Source organism: Sarcophilus harrisii, chromosome 6 (assembly GCF_902635505.1).
Source record: "Sarcophilus harrisii chromosome 6, mSarHar1.11, whole genome shotgun sequence".
Taxonomy (NCBI): domain Eukaryota; kingdom Metazoa; phylum Chordata; class Mammalia; order Dasyuromorphia; family Dasyuridae; genus Sarcophilus; species Sarcophilus harrisii.
In genome coordinates, this window is record NC_045431.1 from 148,141,995 (window position 1) to 148,162,315 (window position 20,321).

Below are 20,321 nucleotides of genomic sequence, written 5' to 3' on the forward strand. Positions count from 1 at the left end.
TATAGGGCATGTGGCTCTATTATAAGGCATCTGTTTTAGCCAATGTAAGTGCCTTCTTTGTTTCAAACCACATAATTCAATGTTTTCAGAACCCAATCGGGATTTGGGTTTGAAGACATTTACTAATTGATCTGTTAGTTTTGTTTTTGGTTTTATTTTATTTTCTTTTGTTTTCCCAGTATTTCAATACTCTATAAAGAACTTCTAAAATGCAGTCTTTCTTTTCCTTCTCCGTTGCCCATTCCCAACATCACTCCCACCCAAAAAAATGCTACTCTCCTTACCTCTTTGTGCAGAATGTCATAATTTCTAAAAGATGCCTTCACAAACGTTCTGAAGAGACTAGGTATTATTTGACTTCCAAGTTTTTATAGAAGCATGTCTAATATACTTGACTCTAAAAAGAGTGAGTTATCTGGGCAGAGACTGATATTGTTAATGGAGACATTTCCTTCATTTTGTTATCTGATTATCTAATTCTGAATACGCCTATGTATTATGAACAGGAATTAGTCTGCTTTTAATGGGCCTTTGCAATGTGACTTTAGTTGCCCATTGTGTAGTAAGGGGAGTTACTCTAAACAGCATAAATGTAGGAAAATAAAAGAAAAAAAGGAGAGGAAAGAAAAAAGAGAAAGTTATGGGAAAGGGAAAAAAAAGAAAGAAGGGAATTCATAGGCTGCTATATGATGGAAAGGCAAGTTGCAGACTGTGTGGACAGATTAAAGGACATTGTCATAATGCCCTCGTGTCCCTGAACTTAAGAGTCCTGACATCAAGTCAAGAAATTTTCACAGAATCTATCCTGTCCCTTCTGAAATGTTAGGAGTTTCTATGATGGCCACTGAGAACTGGCCCACACAGCCCTTTTTGTAGTGGCTAGAAACTGGAAACTGAATGGATGTCCATCAGTTGGAGAATGGCTGAATAAATTGTGGTATATGAAAATTATGGAATATTACTGTTCTGTAAGAAATGACCAACAGGATGATTTCAGAAAGGCCTGGAGAGACTTACACGAACTGATGCTAAGTGAAATGAGCAGGACCAGGAGATCATTATATACTTCAACAACAATACTAGATGATGACTAGTTCTGATGGATCAGGCCATCCTCAGCAACGAGATCAACCAAATCATTTCTAATGGAGCAGTAATGAACTGAACTAGCTATACCCAGAAAAAGAACTCTGGGAGATGACTAAAAACCATTACATTGAATTCCCAGTCCCTATATTTATGCACACCTGCATCTTTGATTTCCTTCACAAGCTAATTGTACAATAATTCAGAGTCTGATTCTTTTTGTACAGCAAAATAATGTTTTGGTCATGTATACTTATTGTGTATCTAAGTTATATTTTAATATATTTAACATCTACTGGTCATCCTGCCATTTAGGGGAGGGGGTGGGGGGGGTAAGAGGTGAAAAATTGGAACAAGAGGTTTGGCAATTGTTAATGCTGTAAAGTTACCCATGTATATATCCTGTAAATTAAAGGCTATTAAATAAAAAAATAAAAAAAAAAAATAAAAAAAAAAAAAAAAAAGAGAACTGGCCCACAGAAAGTAGGTTTGGTTTATGGTAAAGTTTCCCAATTTCCTAATAAATTTCCCCAATGTGATTTTTATCCCATATAGTCATTACCTGGAAGATATAAGGCATGTTGCCCATTAGGATATTAGGATGAGGAGTAGGTAGGGAATGATTCTATTACTTGACGTCCTTTTAATGTTTATATTGTTTTGTGTCTCAATTAAATATTTTTGCTTTTGGATAACTTCTTCTTGAATGGTTTATAGAGACTGTTGCACTAGAAAGTTATGATTGGTATCAGTTATCCCCCAAAAGCCACAATGAACCTAGAAAAAGTAGCACAGGCTTCAAAGACAGAGTTCTTAGAAACTTCAGAAGCACAATAGTTGCACTTCTATTATTTTTCCTTTCCAGTTCTTCTTACTCTTTGAATTTAGGTTAAATTTGATGGGGAAATAGGAAGATAACCCAGAAAATTTTATAGAACTTATTTAAATTCAGCTAAAAGCTGAGTATTTCTATGTGTTAAGGCAGATCTTATGTACACATAATAATAATAACTAACACTTATACAGCATTTTGAGGTGTGCCAAGTGCTTTACAAGTTTCTTATTTTATCCTCACAACTCCCTTGGAAAGTAGGTGTTATTATCTACATTATACAGATGAGAAAACTGAGGCAAAAAGAAATAACTTGCCTGGGATTATATAGTTAATAAGTGTCTGAAGCTAAATTTGAACTCTTCTTCCTGACTCCAGGTCTAGCACCCTACCATCCATCAACTTCATATCAATCAATCATCAAGCATTTATTAAATGTATACTGTGTATCTGGCATTGTGCTAAATGTTAGTATATAAAACAGTCCTTACTCTCAATGAATTTGAACTATGTATACATAGAATTTCACTATGCTTTAAGATTTTAATTTGTTGATAATTCTGTTTTAACATTTCAGCCATATGAAACAACCAATCAATGGCCAAGGACCAGGATTGCTAAGTGCTATTCTAAGTGCTAAGTATTAAGTGTACAAAGAGTGACAAAGACTTGTCAATCTAGTCAATTGATTGAAAAAGGCAGAAGATAGGGATGGAGAGAAGCTATATTGGTTTTTTCCAACCTTGTCTAAACAGCATTGAATTAACTATTCTGATAAAAAGTGATGTTGAGAAATTACATGGAGTCTAGATATGATATCTGTGTTATCCTGATGAATCTTTCATCACTGTATAATCACTTGTTAATTGTGATTAAAATAAAAAATACTAAAAAATGAATACAACAAAACTAAAATACATTTGTCCTTTCTAGAAGAGAAACTTTTTGTTTGAAATTCTCTTTGTCTCCAGATTTTCATTTCAATTTGTAAAATTAAACATTTATGGCATTTTCTCTCCTGGTCTATTTTCTTAATTCACATCTTTAAGAAACAAAATATCTTACCAAGAACTCCACTGACTCACCGATGAATGTAGGAAAGATTTATGTTACATTCACACAAGAATGAGTGCCTAGGTTAGTTGGGACACCTTTGAAACTCCAGAAGCAGCATTTTATTTCCTATCCTGACACAAATTAGAGGAGACCCTGAATCCCTATTAATTGGATGTTATGGAACTTATAAGACATGAATCTCCACCCCTCATTACACAGCCAGTCTCTGCCTCCAACAAGCTCACATTCTTTTGGGAGAAGAAAATTTCTACCTTTGATTATTCCTTGATGTCCATATGGCTTTCTGTTTTCTAATATATGTTTCATTTCTCCAATTAATTTTCATAACTGTGGAAAACAAATAAATGCCTATCCATTTCTCATACCCTTTTCTCAGTTCTCCTTGATTTCTCTGCAAAATCTTAAAATAACCCTCCCTACCACCACTACTCACCTCCTTCTTGAAATTGTTTTTCTTCCTTAGTTTTCTTGATCCTTTTTCTCTTCTTGATCAGTAGATACATACTCTCTCATATCCTGGTCCTTCTCCATAATCCTGACACAAATATGAGCAAGAAGCAAAGGTATAATCCAGAGGTGTCAAATGCAGAAAGCCATTTATGGCCCATAATACTCCCAAATCCATACTGAAGCAGATTAAAATGTAATTAGGAAATATTTAACAAAATAAATTAAGATATAAAAAATAGATAATATTTATATGTGGCTTTCTAAGTCAATATGCAGCCAATAAGGATTCTGATGTGGGGATTGGTGGCCTCTGATTCTATTTGAGTTTGATGCTTCCAGTGCAATCAATATAGAGGGAAATCAGAATGGCCCAGTTCCAAATTCCTGCATCTGACCTTTATCTGGCACTACTGTGTCATTTAATCCCTAATTGCCCCAGACAGTTCCCTAAAACTATGTGATATCAATAAAATGAGTTTCAACCTTGAAACAATGAAATCACAAGTAGAACTGGTAGGAAGTAGAGATGGAAATGTAAATAGATGTTAAGGTCTAGCTTTCAGTCTTCTAATCTTCATTTTTTTTCTTTGATATCTCACATATTCTGATAACTTTAATGATTTAAGTGATATCTCAAACTATATCTCATTTAATAGATTAGGTACATAATATACGATTGTAAATAAACATAGTAATCTAGTGTTTGATAAATAAAAAGATTTGAAATTTTGGAACACAATATACCATGATAAGGTCAAAATGAGTTTATGGTTTATACATAAAAGGTGATATCATAAACAAATTAGGGGAACATGGAATATTTTACCTATCAAATCTATAAATAAAAGGGGAAATTATGACAAAAGAAGAAAGAAAAAGCACTATGGAATAGAAAATGGATAGTTATAATTATACTAAATTTAAAAGATTTTGCACAGGTAAAAGCAATGCATCCAGGATTAGAAGGAAAACAGAAAAGTGGGAAAAATCTCTGATAAAGCACTCATTTCTCAAATATATAGAGAACTGAGTAAAATCTATAAGAATATGCATCATTTCCCAATTTCTAAATAGTCAAAGTATATAACCAAGCAGTTTTCAGACAAAGAAATCAAAGCTATCCATAGTCTTATAAAAAGATACTTAAACACTTTTATTAAAGAAAATAAAATCAAAACAATTCTGAAATACAAATATAGGTGTGAACCTATTGAATTGGCTGATTTGATAGAAACAGGAAATGACAAATGTTACAGGGGATGTAGAAAAAATTAAGACACTAGAGCACTATTGTGGAGTTTTGAACTAACCCAGACTTTCTGGGAAGCCCAAAGTATATGACTACAAAACTGTGCATATCCTTTGACCAAACAATACCACTACTGGGTTTATATCCCAAAGAAATTTTTTTTAATGGAAAAGGACCAGCGAGCTTATAGTAATTATAACTTCATTCTCCTGATCTAACTTCTCACTCATCCTATTAGGTATCAACACAGTCATCACAGCCCTCTACTCACTACACATACTAATTACCTCCAATGAGGTAAGTTTACACACCACATATATCCTATCAAACCAACTTTCACCCGAGAATACATGTTAATAGCCCTACATCTCCTTGCCCTACTTATTATTTCCATTTGCCCCAAATTCATTCTTGGCATTACATATTGCAAATATAGTTTAACAAAAACATTAGATTGCGAATCTAAAATTAAGAGTTTAAGTCTCCTTATATGCCTGAGAAAGTTACAAGAATTGCTAATTCTTGATCCCATGGTTAAACCCCATAGCTTTCTCACTTTTAAAGGATAATAGTCATCCATTGGGGTTAGGAACCAAAAATTTTGGTGCAATTCCAAATAAAAGTAATTAACTATTTATTAAACTCTTCTCTACTTCTGGCCATTATTATACTTACTTTCCCTCTAATCTACAACATGCTTCTTCCGCACAAAACTAGCAATTTCCCACTATTATGTAAAAACACAATCAAACTAGCCTTCTTTACTAGCCTTCTTCCATTAACCCTATTCATATTCAGGACAAGAAGCCACAATTACAAACTGACAATGGTTCTCAATAAATACATTCAACCTAACAATAAGCTTTAAACTAGACTATTTTTCCATCATCTTTAACCCCATTGCATTGTATGTCACATGATCCATTCTAGAGTTCTCAATATGATATGTACACACAGACCCAAACATACATCGCTTTTTCAAATACCTAATTATCTTCTATATGTAGCATAGCAATTCTTTTTGTGGTGGCAATGAATTAGAAATTGAAGTATTAGTCCACAAAATTGGGGGATGCATGAACAAGTTATGGTATATGATTGTAATGGAATACTATTGTGCCATAAGAAATAAATAATAGGGTGGTTTCAGAAAAACCTGGAAAATTTTATATGAACTGATACAAAGTAAAGTGATCAGAACCAGGAGAACACTGTACACAGTATCAGCAATGTTGTATGATGATCAACTGTGAATGACTTAGCTATTCTCAGTGATCCAAGAGAACTCCAAAGGGCTTATGTTGAAAAATACTTTCCATCTCCAGAGAAAAAACTGATAGAGACAGAATGCAAGTCAAAGTATACTTTCTTTTTTTCATTTTCTTAATTTTTTAGGGGGGGGAGGCATTTTTCTTTTCACAAACATGACTAATATGGAAACATTCTGCATGACTGTACATGTACAATTTATATTGAATTTCTTGTCTTCTCAGTATTGGGGGAGAGTGAAAAGGGAAGGAGAGAATTCGGAACTCACAATTTTAAAATTTTAATGCTAAAATTGTTTTTACATGTAATTGGAAAAAACAAAATGTAAAAAATTTCAAATTATATCTCCCTTGATCTTCACTATCACTTCTCTAAGTGCTCATTGGAAACCTTTATTTCTGTGGTCTGCCATCATATCATAATCAACACTAAACATACCTTAAAACTAAAGTCATTATATTTCCCCAAATCAGTTCTCTCTCTAGATTTTTCTAATTCTTTCATCTTGAAATGTGGAATTATAAATGACTATTTCCTCCCTCTCTTCCCCTACAACAAGGTGGTAAGCAAGTCGTACTGGTGTTTATTTATATTTATTGTAGCTATCTCTGCCTTTCCATTCTCTATGCTACTACTCTGGAAATAATCTCCCATCTCTCACCAAAAATATCCTGTCCTGGTAAAATCACAGATCTAGACAACAACAATAATATACATGCATACATATAAATACTCTATACACACAAGCATGTGTTTATATATGAAAGATAGATATGGATATGAAAGAAAGTGTGGAATAGAAGTATTAGACTGACTGTCTATCTGAAGGTTTATAAAGCCATTGTGTTTGCCTCATTGCTGTTTGCCTATGAAGCCTAGACAGGGTATCAGTTACATTTCCAGGAAACTGAATTGCTTCCACTTGAATTGTCTTAAAAGATTCTAAAGATCACCTGGCAAGATAAAGTAAAAGACACTGCAATCTTTTCTCAATCTGACTGCCAGGCATCCAAACTCTACTGCAGAGAGCACAGCTCTGATGGGCAGACCATGTTGTCTGAATGCCAAACATATATTTATTCAAAAGACTATTTTACAAAGAACTCAGATAAGACAGGAAGTCACATCGTGGTCAGAAGAAGTGGTACAATTCTTTCTGGAGAATTTTAGTATTGATTGTGAGACACTGGAGATGCTGCAGTAGTACCACCAGCATGCTATGCTTTCATCAAAGAAGGCACTCTATGCCATGAACAAAGCAGAATCACAGTAGCACAAAAGAAATGTGAATTATGTGAATCCAGAGATATCTTAATCTCCAGTGTTTTAATGAACCTCTTGTGATCCACCTGTGGTGGAACCTTTCAAACTTAGATTTGGCTGATCAGACACACTCAAACAAATGGACTTTGACTCTAACATCATGTCATAGATCTCTTCAAAAACAAGGGATGAACAACAACATATACAATATGTATATACACTATACATGTAAATATGCATGCACTATACATGTAATATATATCTACACATATAAGTATATTTATATATATTGTATTACATATATATATATATATATATATATGAGAGCTTTGGACTTTGAGTAAGGAAGATCTTAATTCAAAACTTGTGTCAGATACTTAGACTATGTAGCTATCTGTGTCACTTCACTTGTGAACCTTAGTTTCCCCAAATGTAAAACTGAAATGGTAACAGCACCTTCCTCACAGGGTCATTCTGAAGCTCAAACACTAAAGTCAGCTAAATGCTTTATCTCTTCCCATTTCAAACCATGTTGGAAATTGCTGCCAGTGTTAATTTTTTTTAATTTATATTATCATTCTGCTTTAATACTTTTGGTGGTTCTTCACTGCCTGTTGGATAAAGTCCAAATGCTTTGGCATCTACCAAAGTCTGAAGCATCATATGAACTTTCCAGTTTCCTGTCCTATTGTTCTTCTATATAAACTTTCAACCTATCCCTACTTTCACCCATATTTGTCACATGTATTTCCCATATCCATTCCTTTTTTCAAGCCTCAAATGTTCTCCCTGTCTTCTTTATTTGCCAAAGTTCTTCCTCTAAGGCCTAGCTCTAGGCCTATATCGTGAAGTAGACGTGCCTAGAGCACTCCAACTCTTCATGATAACTCATTCATTCAAGCAATAATTATTAAGCAACTATAGAGATAAGTGAAGAAAAGTCCCTACTCTAAGATAAGTTACAGTCTAGTAGAGGAAAACATGTACAAACCACTTACTATCTCACGTTACATTTTGTCATCTGCTCTACCATTTCCCCACTTCTCCCTACCTGTTTTAGCACAGAATTCCAAGACTGCATGTTCTTTCATTATGAGGTGTTCATCCACTCAGATTTGCTGCACCCCTAGAGTTGATCTATTCTGATTGGTAAGTGAATGAATTCAGGTTCATTCAACTGACTCTTTCTAGCTGACCACAAAAGCATGCATCACATCCTATCTTACCATTCACCAAGAAGAAACCAGTATTTATCTAGGTATTCTGCCACCTGCCCTGCCACAGCACTCTGCTATGAACTCTTACCTTCTCCCAACACACATACCCATTTCTCTGCTTCTTTCTGTTGCTCTAGGAAAATCATTAAATCAATGCTACCTTAATTACCGGGAAAGGTGATAGTAGACTGCCCTATGGCTCCAGTCACTATCCAGGTGACAACTCAGACCACATCTCCCTTCCCCCACTATCATTCTTCTATACATATTACATCCCTCTATTAGAATGTAAACTCCTTGAAGACAAATCTATCTCATTTTGGGGTTTGTACCTCCTAAAGCCCAGCACAGAGACTGAATCTAGTTACTTTATCCACTTTATCACCTAAGTGAATTGATTATCTTCTACTGTTGAGTTGTTTAGTCATTTCAGTCATATGTGACTCTTTGTATCCCCATTTGGGGTTTTGGGGGGTAAGATTATTTTATGATCCATTTTAAATTTATGTTTTATGATTATATTATTTTTGTTGTTATACAAGGTGTTCCAAAAGCCTTAGTGCAGTCTTAAATTATTAAGTTTTTAAAGTTATTCCCTTGAGATAGGGAGAAAGCCACAGGCTGATTTTTTTTGTTCCCAATTTACAAGAGTGGAAACTGAGTCATGGGTAGTAAATTGATATTCTCATGATAATTCAGTTGAAAACTGAAACTCTAGTCTCAAAGGAAAGTTTCTTGTTGCCCCAACTATTGCTACTTTCCAATGAATTTTCATCTTACAGTTTCACAGGATATTAAGTCCATGATCAAACTTATTGTAAGTGAACTTTATCCTGAAACATGATAGGAATTTGAGCTGAAGGACCCAAGAAACAGAGATATTAAGCAACCAAATGAAACAATTGAGATTTCTGATTCCCAGTTTAATGCTCAAGAAGAGGACAAGAAATTTATTTAGAATAATACATTGATTGGAAAATAAATTTAAAAGTCAATTCAGCTGTAAATAGCATTGTCTAATCTAAATCTGATATTACTACATCCCTGAAAAGCATAACAGGTTACAACCATCATCTTTTTCTATTCTTTCAAAATTATTTTTGGGGCATTCTCACTCCCCATCTTTATCAGCCTTAACCAGGAGCTCAATAGCAAAAGAAGACAACAGGGCCAGAGATAACATGTATTTTCTTAAAACTTTTGTAACTGAGATATCAGAGATACATTACTCAGTCCTCTACCAGAGTTTTGTTCTAGAAGAACAGTAATGTGAAAAAAAATGTGTGTGTGCACACATACATGCAAGATGTCATAAAAATATTGTATATTTTACCTATAATTTCCCTTAACTCTGGAATATTATAAAAGAAATGTTTTTTAAATCAGTTTTAAATCTTGGTTAAAATTTAATGAACTTTATTCTTTTTACAGACAGCCATAATATGTATTCCATTAGTTTTTTTTGCATGCAGTAATTTTAGATCATAAAGAAAAATATTGCAAAAATAGGATTAAGATAGATTTCTTTACACACACACACACATCATACAACATTGCTGATACTGGCATTGTTAGAACAACAGTATACTGTGTTTTTTCACTTTCTTCTCAGGAAAGATAAAACTCCTAAAAATACTACTAGTAGGATATATAATTGGAAGTTTTTCCTTCTTTAATTAACATTTATTTTTAATTTATGGAATAGAACAAGCATTTCCATAATAGTATCATAATGAGGGATTTGCACTGGTCCATCCTTATAATTTTCATCATGCTTGTATCCTTTATATTTAGAGGCATAAATCAGAACCACAGCTCTGAACTCACTTCTAACAGGATCAATCATATGGTTGTAGAATCTAAGATTTAGAGCCAGAAGGGACTTTAGAGATCATTGATCCTCTTCCTCCTTTTACAGAAGAAAAGGTGATGAGACCCAGCCATGTTAAAAAGGTATTCACTTTTAGGGGCCCCTTCCTAATAAGACTCTGGATCTATTTCATCCTCACTCAAGACTCAGGTCCTGGTGGGCCAGACAAATAATGGATACATAAGCACATGAGGAGAGAGAGAGAGAGAGAGAGAGAGAGAGAGAGAGAGAGTGAGAGAGTAGCAGAGACAGAAAGACAAAGACTGAGAGACTGAGAGAGGGGAGCAGAGTGAGAGGGACAGAGAGAAGAGAGACAGTCAGACAGACCGACCGATAGAGGAAGAAATTCTGGAGTATAAATGGGCATGGGGGAGAGAGATAATAAAAAAGTGGATGCCTTCACCAGATTTCACAAAAGTTCAAAGTAGGTATATCTAGGAAAGCAATAAATTCTATGTAGGCAGAAGATTCCTTAAACATGTCAGTGAGCAGAGAAGGCTCTAACTACTCTAATTTTATTCGTCTGGGGTAGTGCCCTTTTCTTACTTGTTGATTAGTGATTGGTATTCCATATGGAGCTTTTTTTCTGTCTCATGATCTTAACAGCTTTTCAGATTTGCTTGGCTCCTGTCTTATATGATCTTAAAAGTATCCTTTCCATCAATAATAACAACTGATATTTATATAGAGCTTATTATGTGCCAGATACTGGGCTAAACACTTTACAATTATTTCATTTGATCCTTATAAATGCTCTGGGAAATAAGTGCTATTATCACCATTTTATACATAGGGAAACTGAGAGAAATGGAGACTAAGTGGCTTGTCCGGGATCACATAATTAGTAAGTTAGGAAGTGTTGGAAGTGAATTTGAAATTTGTACACGACTGAAAAAGAAACACACACACACACACACACACACACACACACACACACAGTTGCCAGTCTGCTCTACAGGAAGCAAGCCCATAACTTTGGTCCCATTCACACTAGGGACATACAAATTAATGGAGAAAAGCATATCCATAGTGCTCTGGTTGTTAGTAAAGGTATTAGGAAGCTTTTTTAAAAAGCAAGAATAAGGTATTCCTGAATAACAGAGAGATGCTGAATTTTGTGGTAGAAGAGAACTTAGGAAGTGCATGACCCACTTCCAGAAACCAGCTATCACACATCTCTGGCCCACCTGAACACACACACATTCTTTTGAAGAAGGAGGTGATATAAGGAAGACTAGGCACATATAAAGTCTGTGTGGGTGTGAATTTTCAGCAAATTTTCTAAGTGAATTTTCAGCAAACCAGATTAATAAATAGAAAATTTTATTTTTAAAACAAAATAATAGACTTTTTATGAATCCATCTTGATGGATTCATAAATCTTTGCTAGTGCTAAAATTGCAGACAAGAGCACAACTTCACCGAGCTTTTCAATACTTTTTTTTCAAAAAATACTCTTTTTTCAAAAATGTTTTAAGTGTAACATTATAGGCTTCTAGTGCAATTTATAGAATTAGAGAATTTTCTGAGTCACAGATATGTTAGGTAACTTGCCTATGGTCAATATGTGTCAGAATAGGAAAGGCTTCCTTTCCCCTCACCCAGCTGTCTTTTCTTAATTCATTATGAAGAGAACAAAAAGGGAAAGAAAATATACAGTTTTAAGCATTGCCACAGTAAACAAAGATTAGCATCAAAAATTACCTAGTGAATATCTTCAGGATTATTAATTTACTGGGTTGTTATAAATATGCTCCTTTCTGGAAGAAAAAAAATAGGGTGATAAAAAGAATTAGTAATAGGAAAAAATATATAACAATGATAAAGCTTATCATTGGCCAATTGCTCCTTGATTTTAGGGTCCTTCCTTTCATTGACTCCATGAATCCTTTCTATACTCATCATTTTCTGGGGCTGCCCCTCTAACATCCAAGCTCAAGTGGCCTTCAAGGAGAGGTCCTCCCCAGAGAACAATCTCCTATGGTGGCAGCTAGACAGAAAAGGGTTTTTAATCCTTGCTTTTTCTCATTCACCTGAAAAGAACTCTCAGAATATCTTATCTATTTAGGACTACCAGACTTTCCAAAGGAATCTTCAGGTTATTTGATGAAGTAATCATTGTTTATTAAATGATTTTATAAAATAACTGTTACCTGGACTCAGATAACATTTTAACTGCCTTCTTTTGAAGGGCAAAAATGACCTATTTTTAAATTGTATAACTGAAAGGAAAAACCTTAATAGGGAGGAGTCTCTTAGGAAAGGATTAGGTTTTGAGAGATTGGTAGGAAACACATTTTGGGGGAGGCAGGCTCAGTCTCAAATCACAGAATATACATGAGGAATTAACTTCAATCTAATATTTATTCAAGACACTATGCTAATTGTTTTATATGTCCTTGAAGGGAAAAAAATACAATATTTTTTAGAAAATACCATGCTAAGCTGTAAACTTTTAAAGATCCCGGAGCCTACAAAAATGAAAAATAATATGGTCCCTACCCTCATAGGATTCAACAAGTACATGATCCAATGTAGAATATGATTGGGACAATAATTAATAGAAGAAAATTTGAAAGGGGAGTATCCACTTTCATCTAGGAGAATCAGGAGAGATTTGAAGGAGGAGGTGATATAAGGAAGACTAGGCACATATATAAAGTTTGTGTGGGTGACTGGGCACAAACCTCTGTGCCAGTTGCCTTCTCTCTTAGGATTCAGAGTCCACTTCATAATCAGTCTCTAGGAGCCCCAAGTTGCTTAAGGTGCACCTCTATAATTGCTTCTGTCTTCTGCTTTCCACTGTGGAAAAGTTCTAGCGCAAAGAAACAGGGGAAAGTCTAGTGACTCTCAGTTGCCCTGCAGAACCTAGTCCTACCAAGACCCTCTCCCAGAACCTGGTGCTACTCAAGTTACTCCTATCATACCCATACTTGTAGAGCTCAGTTCCTGGAGGAGTGAGAGGGATGTCAGAATAGCTATTTGCCCTCCTCTTACTTTCTTCCCTACTCTCCTGCCTAGAAATTCCAAGATGCTGCAAATAACCAAATTAAAAATAAATTTAATGTTATTTTCAGTTTTGATTACTGACCAAAAAAAAAGTTGAAATTGTCAATTTTCATTAAAGGGAAACATCTCTCACCACCAGTCCAGTGTGAGGTCTTCCTAGCAAGATGTGGGATTTGAAGCAAAGCCCAGCTATAAAAAGATTTTAGTCAAGAAGATAAGGCTGGAAAAGTTGTTTGACATTTAGTAGTAAAGGGAAGAATTAGATAAAGAGCAGCTTGCTATATGTAATATAAACTTCTTTTAATTCTCAAAAGAAAACTAAGTCCTTTGCAAAGTTTTTATTTTTCAAGTAAATTTTAGTTGTTGATTTTCAACATTTAGTGCTTTATTTTCTTTAGTTTGTTTATTACATAAAAATAAAGAACTTCATAATGATAAATCGCTATGGTATTTTAAGATTAAGACTTTGTATATGTTTTAACATTGTATCCTTGCAAACATCTTACCTATGAAACAGGTGCTAGCTATTATAATCTCCATTATACAGATGAGGAAACTGAGGTTGAGAGAGGTAAAGGGGTTTGCACTGTTAATATCCGAGGAAAGATTTTAACTGAGATGGTTGCAATTTTTATCCCATTTTACAGATAAGGAAATTGAACCTGAGTGGAATTATAAGGCTTGTTCAAGGGCATACATCTAATATGTGTGTAAGAAATGATTTGTGTACTCAGGCCTTCCTGATTCCAGAACTCTATTCATTTTAATACTTAGCTGGAAGAGATTGAAAAGGCAAAAAATATTCATTTTTGAAAATACTTGAGAATGAGAGAGAGAGAGAGAAAGAGAGAGAGAGAGAGAGAGAGAGAGAGAAGAAAAAGAAGGAGGAGGAGGAGAAGGAGGAGAAAGGGAGGGAGGGAGAGAAAGAGGAAGAAAGAAGGAGGGAGGGAGAAAGCTAAGATTATTAAGTCTACTAATGACAGGTAATATATCACTTTTTGAATCATTTTATTCTCAAGACTGATCCAATTCCATTTGAATTCTTTCAGCTCAAATTTGGAAAACAGAGCTGGGTCTTCTTAAGGCACACCCTCCTTATCAGCAATAGACCCTGGGGCCCCCACTGCAGCTCCAGATAACCTTTTGCTGATAATATAGGGAAGCAAGAAAAGGTTTTAATTGCTATAGGAGCCTAGTTAGAGGTTTGCTTTAATTATAACAGAAGTAGACTGCCACAAGAAAAGGAAGGCTGATTCTCCAATTGATAAATGGTCAAAGGATATGAACAGACAATTTTCAGATGAAGAAATTGAAACAATTTTTAGTCATATGAAAGAGTGTTCCAAATCACTATTGATCAGAGAAATGAAAATTAAGACAACTGAGATACTACCACACACCTCTCAGATTGGCTAAGATGACGGAAAAGATAATGAATGTTGGAGGGGATGTGGGAAATCTGGGACATTGATGCATTGTTGGTGGAGTTGTGAATGGATCCAACCATTCTGGAGAGCAATTTGGAACTAAGCTCAAAAAGTTATCAAATTGTGCATAGACTTTGATACAGCAGTGTTACAACTGGGCTTATATCCCAAAGAGATATTAAGGAAAGGAAAGGGACCTGTATGACAAAAATGTTTGTGGTAGCCCTCTTTGTGTTGTCTAGAAACTGGAAATTGAAGGGATGCCCACCAATTGGAGAATAGCTGAATAAATTGTGCTATATGAATGTTATGGAATATTATTGTTCTATAAGAAATGACCTGCAGGATGAATACAGAAAGACTTGGAGAGACCTACATGAACTGATGCTAAGTGAAATGAGCAGAATCAGAAGATTATATACACTTCAACAACACTACTACATGATGATCAATTCTGATGGACATGGCTCTCTTCAACAATAAGTTCCAAATCAGTTCCAACTGATTTATAATGAATAGAACCAGCTACACCCAGAGAAAGAACACTGGGAAATGAGTATGGACCACAACATAACATTTCCACTCTTTCTGTTATTGTTTGCTTGCATTTTTGTTCTTTTCTTCTCAGGTTATTTTTATCTTCTTTCAAAATCCGATCTTTCTCATTCAACAAGATAACTGTATAAATATGTATACATATATTGTATCTAATATATACTTTAACATATTTAACATGTATGGGATTACCTGCCATCTAAAGGAGGGGGTAGAGGGAAGGAGGAGAAAAGTTGAAACAGAAGTTTTTGCAAGGGTCAATGTTGAAAAATTACCCTTGCATATGTTTTGTATGTAAAAAGCTATAATAAAAAAATAATAATAATAAAAGGAAAGCTGTTCCTGGCACCTTTATAGATTTGGTTCAGGTGGGCCAGAGATGTGTGATAGCTGGTTTCTGGAAGTGGGTCATGCACTTCCTAAGTTCTCTTCTACCACAAAATTCAGCATCTCTCTGTTATTCAGGAATACCTTATTCTTGCTTTTTAAAAAAGCTTCCTAATACCTTTACTAACAACCAGAGCACTATGGATATGCTTTTCTCCATTAATTTGTATGTCCCTAGTGTGAATGGGACCAAAGTTATGGGCTTGCTTCCTGTAGAGCAGACTGGCAACTGTGTGTGTGTGTGTGTGTGTGTGTGTGTGTGTGTGTGTGTGTTTCTTTTTCAGTCGTGTACAAATTTCAAATTCACTTCCAACACTTCCTAACTTACTAATTATGTGATCCCGGACAAGCCACTTAGTCTCCATTTCTCTCAGTTTCCCTATGTATAAAATGGTGATAATAGCACTTATTTCCCAGAGCATTTATAAGGATCAAATGAAATAATTGTAAAGTGTTTAGCCCAGTATCTGGCACATAATAAGCTCTATATAAATATCAGTTGTTATTATTGATGGAAAGGATACTTTTAAGATCATATAAGACAGGAGCCAAGCAAATCTGAAAAGCTGTTAAGATCATGAGACAGAAAAAAAGCTCCATATGGAATACCAATCACTAATCAACAAGTAAGAAAAGGGCACTACCCCAGACGAATAAAATTAGAGTAGTTAGAGCCTTCTCTGCTCACTGACATGTTTAAGGAATCTTCTGCCTACATAGAATTTATTGCTTTCCTAGATATACCTACTTTGAACTTTTGTGAAATCTGGTGAAGGCATCCACTTTTTTATTATCTCTCTCCCCCATGCCCATTTATACTCCAGAATTTCTTCCTCTATCGGTCGGTCTGTCTGACTGTCTCTCTTCTCTCTGTCCCTCTCACTCTGCTCCCCTCTCTCAGTCTCTCAGTCTTTGTCTTTCTGTCTCTGCTACTCTCTCTCTCTCTCTCTCTCTCTCTCTCTCTCTCTCTCTCTCTCTCCTCATGTGCTTATGTATCCATTATTTGTCTGGCCCACCAGGACCTGAGTCTTGAGTGAGGATGAAATAGATCCAGAGTCTTATTAGGAAGGGGCCCCTAAAAGTGAATACCTTTTTAACATGGCTGGGTCTCATCACCTTTTCTTCTGTAAAAGGAGGAAGAGGATCAATGATCTCTAAAGTCCCTTCTGGCTCTAAATCTTAGATTCTACAACCATATGATTGATCCTGTTAGAAGTGAGTTCAGAGCTGTGGTTCTGATTTATGCCTCTAAATATAAAGGATACAAGCATGATGAAAATTATAAGGATGGACCAGTGCAAATCCCTCATTATGATACTATTATGGAAATGCTTGTTCTATTCCATAAATTAAAAATAAATGTTAATTAAAGAAGGAAAAACTTCCAATTATATATCCTACTAGTAGTATTTTTAGGAGTTTTATCTTTCCTGAGAAGAAAGTGAAAAAACACAGTATACTGTTGTTCTAACAATGCCAGATCTCAGGCTTTAAAAAAGCATATTCAACTGAAACTCTCTTTTAAAAATCATATCCTTTTAAAGAAAGGAGACCTTGAACTAAACCCAGATGTACCTGCTAAAATCCCACTAGGTATGTAAATAACATAAAGTAAAATATTTGCTTTTTTGACATTGATAAACAAATTTTTAAATATTTTACAAAAATAAGTACAAAGATATGCTAAGATTAAATTGTTATAAAAAAAAGATTGTCATAGATTAAAAGGGCCTATAGGAATCATCCAAGGAGTCCCCATCATTTTATAGATGTAAGAAGATAATGAGTTTTTGTGATAGTCAAAAGAAAATACAAAACCAAGGTTGTTCTTATTTCTAGAAAATATATATAACAGAGGCCTGAATGTGGACCAGGGCCAGGGGGACAATGACCTTGCCTTCTTCTTTTAGCTATTGTTCTAGCTCAGACTCTTTGGGGTGCCAATCAAAGGCTCTTGTGAGCAAGTTGGGTTTAATAGTGTCAACCAAGCTCTCATGGAGATGTTAAGGCAGAGATCCTATAGAGTTATTTATTTGTCCATTAGTTTTGAAGTGGAGTGGGAAGAAGGCATCATAGAATCCCATTAGAGATTGAAAGGAAATTGTACAAAATTTTCTAACCTTAAGTCAGGTGGTTGTCTAAGAGCATAGACTTCAAATTAGCACTAGACATAGAAAATTCAAATAACAGAGCTAATATGGGAATGCTCAGACTGGTTTTTGTCTTTGTAATGTATGGCCTTGACAATAGACCAAAAGAATTCAGTCCAATCTGGTTAGGAGAAATTTTCTAGTCACCATACCCTAGTAAATGAGCACTTGTCCAAAGATAGTTTTGAACAGCTAAGAACTAAAAGATGGGAAAAGGAGAATCTGACTAATAGAAATAGGCAGAAAATTTTTTTAAAATTCAATAATGAGTAACAAACTGTAGAGAGTAGATTAGTAGGGGGATATCAGCAACCTGAAAGCATCAGAGATATGTTTCTCTGATCATATATGTCCTTTGTATGTTCCCCTTCATCCATGTTTCCTAGTTGCCCATATTCCCTCTACAACAATAAATCAACATGAATTTATTAAATATTTACTATGCCTTAGACACTCTGTTAAGCTCAAGAAATATGAGAAAAGCAAAAACATTCCCTGTATATGTCCTTAGGAATAGTAAGTAATAACTAACAAATTTGTACTTTTTTGTGTAATCAATTACCTTTTTAGATATACATATTTTATAAATGTACTATTTTATGGAAATAATTGTTTTATTCTATAAATTAAAAATAAAATTTAAATTTAAAAAAATTTCAAAAGAATATTGGCATAAAAAAACACAATATAATGGAGGAAACAACAAATAAACACCTATATACAAACAAGGTATATGGAGGACAAACTGGAGATAATGTCAGAGAGAAGGGAGAATGGTAAATTCTTCTTGCAGAAGGTAGGATTTGACTTGAAGGAAGACAGAGAAGTCAAGAGGTAGAGATGAAAAAGAAAAGCTTTCCAGGGATGGGGGACAGCCATGGGAAATACTCAATGAGAAAATGAAATATCCTGTGTTAGGAACAAAGAGAAGGTCAATGTCATTGGTTTGCTGAATATAAGAAAAAGAGGAAAGCATAAAAAATTATGAGCTTGACGATCTTAGATGGAGTTACATGATATAATGAAAAACAAAATGAGTAGAACTAAGAGAAAGTTGTATACAGTAACCACGATATTGTTATAAGAATGACTTTGAGGAACTAAGTCCTTCTATTATAAATACCCAAATTAATTACAAAGGGCCTATGAACATGCTATCTGTATCCAGAGAAAGAACTGATAAATAGATATGTAGAATAATTATATATATATATATATATATGTATATCTATACACACACACATACATATTTGTATCTAATGATAACAATCTCTAGGTCAGGAGTGGGGAGAAAAGAAAAAAGGGAGAAAAAAAAGAAATTTACATGCTAAGTTTTGTTATATATTTTAAAACAAATAGCAAGTTGCATATGATAAATTTTCATTTTAATGTGCGATTATTTTTTATTAAACTGTGTTATGGAAATGCTCATTTTATTCTACAAATTAAAAATAAATATATTTTTTAAAAAGATAAATAAAATATATGAAGACTGAAAAAATAGGAAGGGTCAAGGTTATGAAAGGTGATGAAACCAAGATCATGTAAAAGTTCTTCACATTTACCTTATCTCACTTGCGGCATAGTAACAGAAGTAAGGTGTTCAGAAATAAAGTGGGGAGAAAAAATGGGGAATATAGCCTTTCTTGTCACTTTATCTGATATGTTAGTTAATTAAGTGAACTAATGAAGTCTTATATATGACTGAGGGCATATCAGATGCTATACAGTTGAAAAAACTCAAGGAAAGAGAGATGAAGAGTTCAAAGTCATAGCAGAACCAGATTCCTGACTGCTAGGCCAGAACTCCCTGACTCCATCTCTTAGCTTTTGCATTTCCTGGCTGTCCCCCTATTTGAAATTCTTTTCTTCCTCTTCACTTGTGGTCCTCTATAGCTCATTGTAAGTCCCAACTAAAATCTCATCGTCTACTCTTAATTCTGGTGCCTTCCCTTCTCTTCCTCATTTCCAATTTATCCTGCATATATTGTAGCTCCTTTATACAGATTAATTTGTTTGCTGTCTCCCTCACTGGACTTGACTTGAGTAGGAATGCCTCCATGAGAGAAAAAAAAAACTGTCATTTACCTCTTTTTGTAATTTGCATACTTAGCACAGCGCCCAGTACATTATAAAAACTTAATAAATGTTTGTTTCTTTGACTGACTTACTCTTTCCATTATAACATATTGCCATGGTTTTGACTACCAAAAAGCAGGTTTTCAAATATTGAATGGATGAATGAAATAAGCACTTATTAAACCTACTTTGCCAGGCACTGGACTAAGCACTTTACAAATATCTCATTTGATCCTGAAATAGCAAATACTATTTTATTATTATCCCTATTTTACAGGACAGGAAACTGAGGCAAACAAAGGTTAAGTGATTTGCTTGGATCACAGAATTAGTGTCTGAGTTTAGATTTGAACTAAGATCTCCCTGATTCTAGAATTTGTCCTCTATCCACTGTGCTACCT

General features: G+C 34.5%; 1 long non-coding RNA gene across 2 annotated transcripts in view; it reads right to left on the reverse strand.

The window, feature by feature from the left end:
- LOC116420041 overlaps window positions 1-20,321 on the reverse strand; it is a 72,159-nt gene that overhangs the window by 15,270 nt on the left and 36,568 nt on the right. The window contains exons 1-2 of one of the 2 annotated variants that reach the window (XR_004230369.1): window positions 12,018-12,075; window positions 3,429-3,530 (exon numbers count right to left, since the gene is read on the reverse strand). This is a non-coding gene — a long non-coding RNA (uncharacterized LOC116420041). Of the gene's footprint in view, window positions 1-3,428; window positions 3,531-12,017; window positions 12,076-20,321 lie in introns of those variants that run through there. The other variant, XR_004230368.1, reaches the window with a different exon arrangement.